The following is a 12,801-nucleotide window of genomic DNA, read 5'->3' as shown; positions in this document are numbered from 1 at the left end:
ATCTCTTCATCTTTGAAAGCCAACTCTGACAGCATATAACCTAAATCCAGAATAGATCCTAATGTACCTATGAGTCTCTTTGGGTTGTAACCTTTTCCATAACACTTAACCATCTTTTACCGTGGCTTCCTGAATGTTATCAGCCTCACCAAGAGTAGATCCCAGCATTAACCCAATGCTAGTACTTCTTACTTTTTATTTGATCTTTTATATATGTCATTATGGATTCATGTATTTTTTTTTTATAATTTGGGATTATAATCCAATGCTATGTTATTTATTTTGTTGCTTGGATTGTTCCAGTTTTGGTTATTAGTTCTTTCAGGTTGGCTCTTGTGATTCTTTGACATGCTTCCATCATTTTATTTTTTTGAGCAGTTTCTTACTTTCTGGTATTATGAGATATTTCAGGCTTATTTTTATTTTCCCTGCCCCAGTTCTAGAATCAGCCAGTTTCCCAAGAATCTCTGGTTCCTTTGATTGGAAAACGGTATTTAGAAGCCAAGATGTGAATACTGGGTTTGTGCTTTGCTGCTGGGGTGTGATGGCTTCCAGGCTGTCTGAGTCAACAGGGCTAGGTAATGTATGTATATATATTAACTCGTTTATACACACATATCTATAAGTAGGATCTGTCTGTCTATCTATTAAACTAACCATGAGTTCATACTGGTGTCTCCAACTCTAGTCCAGCACCACAGGGTATATTTTATCTTCCCTTCTTGTTTATTTGCAACTTTAGTCTCTTACAGTGAGAAACCTGGCTCTCACAACCTTCCATTTGTTTACTTAATTGTTCAACTTTATTATTCATGTAAAACGATTACTACAAAAATTTTAAAGGCAATTCTGTATCTAAGAATTTATCCTACTCTAGGTCCACTCTGGTGCGTAACAATATTTGCACAAGAACTGTTCATTGAAGAAGCATTGGACTCTCTCCTTTCCTCTCTTTTTTTTTTTTTGAGACAGAGTTTCGCGATTGTTACCCAGACTGGAGTGCAATGGCACGATCTTGGCTCACCACAACCTCCGCCTCCTGGGTTCAAGCAATTCTCCTGCCTCAGCCTCCCGAGTAGCTGGGATTACAGGCACGCACCACCGTGCCCAGCTAATTTTTGTATTTTTTAGTAGAGACAGGGTTTCACCATGTTGACCAGGATGGTCTCGATCTCTTGACCTTGTGATCCATCCACCTCGGCCTCCGAAAGTGCTGGGATTATAAGTGTGAGCCACCGCACCTGGACCCCTTCTTCTCTTTTAAATTTTATTAGATTATCTTTGATTTTTAGAAAACCTTTTGTTGTGGAAATTTTCAAATATACACAGTAGTAGAGAGAAAAGTATTCTGAACCCTATGAAACCATAGTTCAGCTTTAACAATTTTTATTTTGCCTATCTTGTTTAATCTGTTCTTCATATTCTTTTTTAGCATTTAAAGCAAATCCTAGAGATCATATCATCTCACCTATAAATACTTCAGTAAGCATGTCAACAGATAAGGATTTTTAAAAAATGTAACTACAATGTCATTCTCATACCTAAAAATAGTAATTCCTTTATGTGATACCTAATCTATGGTAAAATTTCTCCAACAATGTGAAAAAATGTTTTCAGTTTGTTTGAATCAGAATCCATGGGAGAGAGAATATTGCCTCATACCCTCCATTCCTGCCAAGATATCCACATTTTTTAAATTTTTGAGACGGAGTCTTGCACTATTGCCAGGGCTGGAGTGCAGTGGCATGATCTCCGCCTCCGGAGTTCATGTGATTCTCCTGCCTCAGCCTTCCAAGTAGCTGGGATTACACTCACCCCGCTAATTTTTTGTATTTTTAGTAGAGATGGGGTTTTACTATGTCGGCCAGGCTGGTCTCGAACTCCTGACCGCGTGATCTGCTTGCCTTGGCCTCCCGAAGTGCTGGGATTACAGGCGTGAGCTACCATGTCCAGCCAACATGTCCACATTTTATGCCTTGGAATCTATGCTAACACGTTACTTTATGTGGCAACAGGGACTTCGCAGATTTGATTCTGTTAAGGATATTGAGATGGAAGGTTATCCTGGATTATCTGGATGTGCCCAGTATATTTAGTGTTTTCCATATGAGAGAAGTAGCAGGGTCAGAACTGCAGGAGATGACAGCAGAAACAGATGGTAGAGAGATGCTCTTGCTGCAAGGGGGCCACAAAGCCAAGGAATGTGTACATCGTCCACAAGCTGGAAAAGGCAAAAAAATGGATTCACCCCTAGAACCTCCAGAAGGAATGTAGTCTGACTGCATTTTAGCCTGTGAGGCCTCTTTTTGGATTTCTGACCCCCAGAAGAGAATTTTAACCCACTAAATTTGTAGTAATTTGTTATAGCAGCACTAGAAAAATAAAGGATCTAAAATGTACATATCTCATTGGGTTGTCTTATCTCTTGAATTTCTTTTACCTGGGCCAGGCTTGGTGGCTCATGCCTATAATCCCAGCACTTTGGGAGACCAAGGTGGGCCGATCACTTGAGGTCGGGAGTTCGAAACCAGCCTGACCAACATGGAGAAACCCTGTATCTACTAAAAATACAGTATCAGCCAGGCATGGTGGCACATGCCTGCAATCCCAGCTACTCAGGATAGCTGATGCAGGAGAATCACTTGAACCCTAGAGGCAGAGGTTGCGATGAGCCGAGATTGCACCATTGCACTCCAGCCTGGGCAACAAGAGTGAAACTCTGTCTCAAATATATATATATATATTTTAAATGATTATAGTGCTATCTCTTTTTATTTTCTGATTTGTTGAAGAAACTGGGTCATTTATCCATATGATGTTCTGCATTCTGGATTAGCTCATTTTACCTCCTGGTATCATTTAACTTGTTGTTCTATGCCCTGCATTTCCTAAAAATTAATATTAAATTGTAAAGGCTTGTTTATAATCAGGTTCAATTTTGTGGAGAGGCAGTATACTACATACATGTTGCCTTGTACTTCCTATTACATCACACCGGGAGACAATGAACAGTTGTTCTATTGTTAGTGCTGCTAACCTGATCTGGCCACCCAAAAGCTTCCATCAATCTTTTCCTTAGGGTTTTAATGGCTATTGATGATTAATACTTATATCCATTACTTCACTAAGGGTTCCAGAATGGTGATGAATTAGTTCTTCCGTAAGGAAGAATTTTCTCTGATAAGAGTGACTGTTTACTCTCAAATACATTTTGTATGTGAAAACAGAATATATGCTTTATTTCCTTAATTCATGGATTTTTTTTTTAGAATAGTAAGTTTATGTATCCTAAGAAACCTTAACAGATGAAGTTTTTAAAATTAGTTTAATTATGATTTCATGGATTTACATATTTGTTGTGTTTTAATCAGTTGGAATCAGTATTATTTTTCATGCTCCAATTGTCCTTCTTTGTCAAGTGAAAACCCTTCAAGGTGACTTTCTGGTTTTTTGATGCTAACTGTTGTTCCCATGCCTGTTCTCTCACTCTGTTTTCTTTCCTGCTCTACAATATCATTTGCACGGTTTTAATTTAGCTTCTCATTAATTCACTTTGAAAATAAAAGAAAATGTGTATATATTTTAGTTTCTTTTTTTTAATCACAAATGTGAACATATTATATACTCTGATCTGTACTTTGCTTTCTTCATTTAATGATACACTCTAGAGATCTCTTCATATAAGTATAAAGAGAAACACCTCATTCCTTTTTACAGCTGCACAGTATTCTGTGTTTGGATGTACACACACACACACACACACACACACAAACACACATACACACACAAATTGATGATTATTTGTTCTTTTCCTAGTCTTTGGGAAAGAATAGGTATATTCCTATATATGCCTGCTATGATGTTATAAGGTACTTCCTCCTTGGGACCCTGGCTTTTGATTTAGTCAGTGAGTTCTGGGACTGAGAATTGGCTCAGGTCTTGAAACCAAACGAGGGATTTCATTTTTTTTGTTGGTGGTAGTTACCATCAGCCTCTTGTTTCTTCCATCTTTGATTTCTTTTGATTACTTAGATTGAGCAACACTCTTATTGGCTGCCCATCTCTCTGGCATCATGGATACTGTGCTCTATTTAAAAATCTGTGTCTTTCTGTGGTTCAGGGAACTTTCACAGTGATCTGCTGTTGCTTGTGATAATTGTGCCTACTTTGCTTCTAATGGCTTATGGGTTTAGCAAGCAGACGGTATTTTCACTTCACTTAGTATAGGCCATTTTGTTTTTGTTTGGTTTTAAGAGTCATCCTGTCTGCATGGTAGCAGTGTCTCTTGATGTTCTTGTCAGGTGACTAAATCTTATATCCTAGGAGAGTGTCATAAACTCACTGGAGGAGAACCTGCTTTCTAAAGTGATAAGGAATGAGATAGTAAAAGGAGTACTGTAATCACTGTGAAGCTCGGTGTTGATTATCCTCTGTAGGCCATAGCTGACCGTAAGAGAGAGAATGTCACAGAACTAGTCTTACTGATAGCAATGGGGATAACAGGCTCCCCAAATTATAGAAGCCAGGTGACAAAGCTAAGCTGTTTTAACAGGAAAAATCTAGAAACATATTGATGAAGGTTCATCAATATGGGACTGGTTAATTAAATTATAGTAACCATAATCTATGTGGTAGTACATCCTGTGAGGTAGATCTGTATGTACAGTAAGTCCTCACTTAACATCGTCACTAGGTTCTTGGAAACCATGACTTAAAGGGAAATGATGTATAACCACATAAATTTTACCATAAGCTAATTGATATAAACAAGAGTTAAGTTTCTAAAACATAGTTCTGGTCATGAAAACATCACCAAATTTCTCAATAAAGACCAAAACACTTCTAATATTAAACATTGAAATAAATGTGAACTACACATATGTTTAAGAAAGAGTAATAAAAACAAGTAAGATAATTATTTACCTAGTTGTTGCAGTTCAAGGTTACAAGAGGCCAGAACCTATCTCTGCAGCTCAGGGTATAAGGTGGGAACCAACCCTGGACAGAGAGTGCCATCTCATTGCAGAGCATACTCATACATGTCCCTAAACTCACTCATCCTGGAACTATTTAGACACATCAGTTCACCTAATGTGCATATCTTTGGGATTGGGAGAAAACTCACAAAGGTGGGAGAACATGCAAAGTTCACACAGATTGTGGTCCTGGCTAGGAATCAATTTTTTTCTCATCAAGGTTATCATGAAATGGTGTTGAATGAAATGATGTTATTTGAGGATCTGCTGTACCACTATAGAAAAATCTTCAAGATACAGTACATGAAAAAAAAATGTAGATTAGGCTGGGCATGGTGGTTCATGCCTGTAATCCCAGTACTTTGGGATACCGAGGCAGGCGGATTGCTTGAGTCCAGGAGTTCAAGACCAGCCTAGGCAACAGAGCAAAAACCTGTCTCTACTAAAAATATAAAAAATTAGCCAGGCATCGTGATCAGCATGCCTGTAGTCCCAGCTACTCGGGAGGCTGAGCCTGGAAGGTCAAGGCTGCAGTGAACTGAGATCACACCACTGCAATCCAGCCTGGGCAACTGGAATGAGACTCTGTCTCAGAAAAAAAAAACAAAACCCTGCAGATTATTAATATATAGAGTGTGATCTCAGTTGTATATAAACAAAGGATATTTTATGTTTACATTTTTGAATTTGCATAGAAAATGCATGGAAGACTACAAAGAGAAACTTTCTGGGAAATATGATTAGAAGCAGAAGAGGGATAAAAGGTATTTTTTACTTTTAATTTTATGTGCTTCTCTACTGTTTGAAATTTTTATGGCATTGTTATATGGATTTTATATTATTTTTAAAATGATATTGCTGTTGAACCAACTGGTGATTATTTTTCCTTGGAGTTTTGCTCTCATTACATACCTCATCCACTTGGTCAACCCTCTGGGAAAAAGATAAGAGCCCAGAGTTTGCTCCTAAAACCCAGGCACTGTGATTTATGTTGTTTACCAGTCTCACAATATCCATTTAGCTTCAGTTCTCTCTGGGCTCCTGTCACATTGTGGAGACCCCAATATGCCTAGGAGTCATGAAATAATGACTAGGTCTTACTGTTTCTGTGCAATTGGACCAAAGTTTTCTGGAGGAATGCACAAATGAAAATGTGGGGAGAACAGCTTATAATTGTGCATCTTTGGACTGATTTTATTTCCATTATTGGGCCAAATAATTCAATTTAGTGTGTTTTTATGTGAATATTGGTATCTTCATTCTTTTTCCATTTTAAACAGCATTATTTAGATCATAATTCAACATTTTTTTTTTTTGAGACAGAATCTTGTTCTTTTTCCCAGGCTGGAGTGCGGTGGCGCAATCTCAGCTCACTGCAACCTCCAGCTCCTGGGTTCAGGTGATTCTCCTCCACCTCAGCCTCCCAAGTACCTGAGACTACAGGTGCATGCTACCATACCCGGCTAATTTTTGTATCTTTTGGTAGAGATGGGTTTTCAGCATGTTGGGCAAGCTGTTCTTGAACTCCTGACCTCAAGTGATCTGCCCACCTTGGCCTTTCAAAGCGTTGGGATTACAGGCGTGAGCCACCATGCCGGGCCTGATCATAATTCAACTTTTAAAGAACAGTGTTAAATCCAATTTCATGGATGAAACTATGAACAGTAAAAAGACTAATAGAACTTAATGACATTCTCGGTGGAATAATTATTTGGTTTAATTCTTAAATTGGTATTTGGAATTAAAATTCTAAGGTGATTATAGCCTTAGAAATTTGCTTATAAATAGTAAATACATGGAGAATATGCAAGTTAACATCTATCACCTCCCTTCTTCCTAGTAATGTAGCAAGTAAAATTCTAATTTAAAAAACTAATTTAGGCAGCTCACACCTGTAATCCCAGCACTTTGGGAGGCCAAGGCGGGTGGCTCACTTGAGGTCAGGAGTTCAAGACCAGCCTGGCCAACACGGTGAAACCCCATCTCTACAAAAAATACAAAAATTAGCCAGGTGTGGTGGTGGGCACCTGTAATTCCAGCTACTTGGTAGGCTGAGGCAGAATTGCTGGAACCGGGGAGGCAGAGGCTGCAGTAAGCTGAGATCACGCCACTGCACGCTAGCCTGGGGACAGAGGGAGACTTTGTTTCAATAAATAAATAAAGATAAATACAACTAATTTAAACCTGATCTATTTCTGACATCTCATCAGCTTTTCTCCCAGATAAGGCAGGAAATAAAAATGTGCACATCTTTCAAGTATTGCACACAATCCTACAAAACAAACAAAAATACTATGTATATTGAACAAACAACTAAAAGCTAATGTTAAACCCCTGGGGGAATAAGTTGGCTAATTATGCCTTGGTATATTTCTTGAGAACTTTTCATTTTTTCACATTAATTAGATATTCTGAAACCTCTGACAGGAAACAGATACAACTTTCCACTATCAAACACAAATGAAATCCTTGTCTACACGTTTTCCCAACTAGGTCATTCATTAATCTGACATGCTCTATTTTGTTTACACAGAGCCGGGTAACATTTTAGCTTTTAGTTTTACATTCAATTTCTGCCTTGCTAAGAAGGATTCAGTTGTTTTCAGTATATTTTCATTGTCTTTAATGAAAATGCAGCAAGGACCATGATATGGTTTGGCTCTGTGTCTCCACCCAAATCTCATGTTGAATTGTAATCCTTAGTGTTGCGGGAGGGACCTGGTGGGAGGTGATTGGATCATGGTGTGAATTCCCTACTTGCTGTTCTCATGATAGTGGATTATCACGAGATTAGGTTGTTTAAAAGTAGCACTTCCCCTTGCTCTCTGTCTCTCCTGCTGCCATGTGAAAAAGGTCTTTGCTTTCCCCTTTGCCTTCTGCCATAATTTTAAGTTTCCTGAGGTTTTCCATTCATGCTTCCTGTTAAGCCTGCAGAACTGTGAGTCAATTAAATCTCTTTTCCATAAATTACTCAGTCGTTCTTTATAGTAGTGTGAGAATGGACTAATACAAACTAGTAATAGCAAACTGCATTATAACTGATAGACCATCCAGTTCAACCTTATATTTCAAATACTACAAGTCCTGATTGATGATCCCCCCACCTAATGTTTTTTATAGTCAGGACACTCATAAACACCCGCAAAAGATTTAGCATCAAAACTGCCAATTTTTAGATTTTCCTTTGAGAAGCATCCTAAACTCTTGAACATAGTAGTAAAAGGAAAAGTAATGGCTCTTTCCTGTTGTGTGTGTCAAACCCTCCTTGCTGGCACCAATTCTGGTTGGTGAGAGGCAGTCTAGACTACACATTGTCTAAAGTTTGGAATTGTTAAAGGGGCCATTTGGGAAGTATTTTGAAAATACTTCATGCTTCTCTCTGCTTGCACCAAGGCAAAGAAATAAACCTTTTAGAATTCACAAATGGAGGAAAAAAGAACAAGAGGGATCAGAGGCAGTGGTTTGGATGATAAGTAAGTTTGTTGTCTTCATGTCACTTCTGTTTTTCCTATGCTGGATGTCTTCCAATTGTACACTCCTCCCTTCTCTACCCTGCTTCTGCCCAGAGAGACTGACCTACTTTAGATTAAATCAATGGTTTTTCCAAATGTGGTCCCTGGATAATCAGCATCACCTGGGGACTTACTGGAAGTGCACATTTTCTGGCCCCACCCCAGAACTCCTGAATCATAAACTCTGGGGGGTGGGACCCAGGAATCTGTGCTTTGACAAACTGACCAAGTGATTCTGAAGCATGATAACCTTTGAGAATCACTAGATTACAAAATTAAGCTTCTTTGTGGCCTCTAGTTTGGTTTGATCAGTGGGTGACACCAATAGGAAATCTGAGGGAGGGAGGAGAATATGGTCTGGGCATTTATTTTCTCAGCTCTCTCCCTGTGAGGTCACTGGCATTTGGCCACATTCCTCTTTTTTTTTTTAAATATATATATATATTTTTTTAATTGCATTTTATGTTTTAGGGTAAATGTGAAGAACAAGATTGTTGCATAGGTACACACATGGCATGGTGATTTGCTGCCTTCCTCCACATCACCTATATCTGGCATTTCTCCCCATGCTATCTCTTCCCAACTCCCCACCCCCTGCTGTCCCTCCCCTATTTCCCCCCGACAGACCCCAGTGTGTGATGTTTCCCTCTCTGTGTCCATGTGTTCTCATTGTTCAATACCCTCCTGTAAGTGAAAACATATGATGTTTGATTTTCTGTTCTTGTGTCAGTTTGCTGAGAATGATGGTTTCCGGGTTCATCCATGTCCCTACAAAGGACATGAATTCATTGTTTTTTATGGCTGCATAGTATTCCATGGTGTATATGTGCCACATTTTCCCTGTCCAGTCTATCATCGATGGACATTTGGGTTGGTTCCAGGTCTTTGCTATTGTAAACTGTGCTACAATGAACATTTGTGTGCATGTGTCCTTATAATAGAATGATTTATAATCCTTTGGATATACACCCAGTAATGGGATTGCTGGGTCAAATGGAATTTATATTTCTAGGTCCTTGAGAATTACCACAGTGTCTTCCACAATGGTTAAACTAATTTACACTCCCACCAACAGTGTAAAAGTGTTCCTATTTCTCCACATCCTCTCCAGCATGTTGTTTCCAGATTTTTTAATGATCACCATTCTAACTGGTGTGAGATGGTATCTCAATGTAGTTTTTTTTTTTTCTCCGAGACGGAGTTTCGCTCTTGTTACCCAGGCTGGAGTGCAATGGCGTGATCTCGGCTCACCGCAACCTCCGCCTCCTGGGTTCAAGCAATTCTCCTGCCTTAGCCTCCCGAGTAGCTGGGACTACAGGCACACGTCACCAAGCCCAGGTAATTTTTGCATTTTTTTAGTAGAGACGGGGTTTCACCATGTTGACCAGGATGATCTCGATCTCTTGACCTCATGATCCACCCACCTTGGCCTCCCAAAGTGCTGGGATTACAGGCGTGAGCCACCGCACCCAGCCCTCAATGTAGTTTTGATTTGCATTTCTCTAATGATCAGTGATGATGAGCATTTTTTCATATGTTTGTTGCCCTCATGTATGTCTTCTTTTAAAAGTGTCTGTTCATATCCTTTGCCCACTTTTGAATGGGCTTGTTTGTTTTTTTCTTGTAAATCTTTTTTAGTTTTTTGTAGATTCTGGCTATCAGCCCTTTGTCAGATGGGTAAACTACAAAAATTCTTTCCCATACTGTTGATTGCTGATTCACTCTAATGACTTTCTTTTGCTGTGCAGAAGCTATGGAGTTTGATTAGGTCCCATTTGTCTATTTTGGCTTTTGTTGCCAATGCTTTTGGTGTTTTGGTCATGAAGTCCTTGCCTACGCCTATGTTCTGAATGGTTTTGCCTAGATTTTCTTCTAGGTTTTTTTATGGTGTTAGGTCTTATGTTTAAGTCTTTAATCCATCTGGAGTTAATTTTAGTGTAAGGTGTCAGGAAGGGGTCCAGTTTCTGCTTTCTGTACATGGGTAGCCAGTTTTCCCAACACCATTTATTAAACAGGGAATCCTGTCCCCATTGCTTGTCTGTGTCAGGTTTGTCAAAGATCAGATGGTTGTAGATGTGTGGTGTTGCCTCCGAGGCCTCTGTTCTGTTCCATTGGTCTATAACTCTGTTTTGATACCAGTACCAAGCTGTTTTCATTACTGTAACCTTGTAGTATAGTTTTAAGTCTGGTAGTGTGATGCCTCCCACTTTGTTCTTTTTGCTTAGAATTGACTTGGCTATGCGGGCTCTCTTTTGGTTCCATATGAAGTTTAAGGTGGTTTTTTTTTCCCAGTTATGTGAAGAAGGTCATTGGTAGCTTGATGGGGATAGCGTTGATTCTGTAAAATACTTTGGGCAGTACGGCCATTTTCACAATATTGATTCTTCCTAATCATGAACATGGAATGTTTCTCCATCTCTTTGTGTCCTTTCTTACTTCGCTGAGCAGTTGTTTGTAGTTCTCCTTAAAGAGGTCCTTTACGTTCCTTGTTAGTTGTATTCCTAGGTATTTTATTCTCTTTGTAGGAATTGTGAATGGCAGTTTGTTCTTGATTTGGCTCTCTTTAAGTCTGTTATTGGTGTATAGGAAGGCTTGTGATTTTTGCCCATAGATTTTGTATCCTGAGACTTTGCTGAAGTTGCTTATCAGTTTCAGAAGATTTTGGGCTGAGACGATAGGGTCTTCTAGATATACAATCATGTCGTCTACAAATAGAGACAATTTGACTTCCTCCTTTCCAATTTGAATACCCTTTATTTCTTCTTCTTGCCTGATTGCTCTGGCTAGAACTTCCAGTATTATATTGAATAGGAGTAGTGAGAGAGGGCATCCTTGTCTAGTGCCAGATTTCAAAGGGAATGCTTCCATTTTTTGCCCATTCAATATGACATTGGCTGTTGGTTTGTCATAAATAGCTTTTATTATTTTGAGATACGTTCCATCGATACCTAGTTTGTTGAGGGTTTTTAGCATAAAGGGCTGTTGAATTTTGTCAAAGGCCTTTTCTGCATCAATTGAGATAATCATGTGGTTTTTCTCTTTGGCTCTGTTTATGTGGTGAATTAAGTTTATAGACTTGTGTATGTTGAACCAGCCTTGCATCAGCGGGATGAATCCTGCTTCATCTTGGTAGATAAGCTTTTTGATGTGCTATTGCAATCTGTTTGCCATTATTTTATTGAAGATTTTTGCATCTGTGTTCATCATGGATATAGGCCTGAAGTTTTATTTTCTTGTTGAGTCTCTGCTGGGTTTTGGTATCAGGATGATGTTGGTCTCAAAAAATGATTTGGGAAGGATTCCCTCTTTTTGGATTGTTTGGAATAGTTTCAGAAGGAATGGTATCAGCTCCTCTTTTTATGTCTGGTAGAATTTGGCTGTGAACCCATCTGGACCTGGGCTTTTAGTGGGTGGTAGGCTCTTAATTTCTGCCTCAACTTCAGCCCTTGTTATTGGTCTATTCAGGGTTTCGGCTTCTTCCTGGTTTAGGCTTGGGAGGGTGCAAGCATTCAGGAATTTATCCATTTCTTCCAGGTTTACTACTTTATGTGCATAGAGTTCTTTGTAATATTCTCTGATGATGGTTTGAATTTCTGTGGAATCTGTGGTGATATCCCCTTTATCATTTTTTATTGCATCTATTTGATTGTTCTCTTTTCTTTTTTATTAATCTGGCTAGTGGTCTATTTTGTTGATCTTTTTGAAAAACCAGCTCCTGGATTTATTGATTTTTTTGAAGGGTTTTTTGTGTGTCTATCTCCTTCAGTTCTGCTCTGATCTTAGTTATTTCTTGTCTTCTGCTAGGTTTTGAGTTTTTTTTATCTTGTTCCTCTAGCTCTTTCAATTTTGATGATAGGGTATCAATTTTAGATCTCTCCTTGCTTCTCATGTGGGCATTTATTACTGTATATTTTCCTCTAGAGACTGCTTTAATTGTGTCCCAGAGATTCTGGTATGTTGTGTCTTCGTTCTTGTTGGTTTTGAAGAACATTTATTTCTGCCTTCATTTCATTGTTTATGCAGTCAACATTCAAGAGCCAGTTGTTCAGTTTCCATGAAGCTGTGCAGTTCTGAGTTAGTTTCTGAATTATGAGTTCTAACTTGATTGTACTGTGGTCTGAGAGACTGTTTGTTATGATTTCTGTTCTTTTGCATTTGCCGAGGAGTGCTTTACTTCCAATTATGTGGTCAATTTTAGAGTAGGTGTGATGTGGTGCTGAGAAGAATGTATATTCTGTGGATTTGGGGTGGAGAGTTCTGTAAATATCTATTAGGTTTGCTTGTTCCAGGTCTGAGTTCAAGTCCTGGATATC

The sequence above is a fragment of the Callithrix jacchus genome, chromosome 13 (assembly GCF_049354715.1).
Source record: "Callithrix jacchus isolate 240 chromosome 13, calJac240_pri, whole genome shotgun sequence".
NCBI classification, from domain to species: Eukaryota; Metazoa; Chordata; class Mammalia; order Primates; family Cebidae; genus Callithrix; species Callithrix jacchus.
This window is presented reverse-complemented; position numbering follows the sequence as displayed.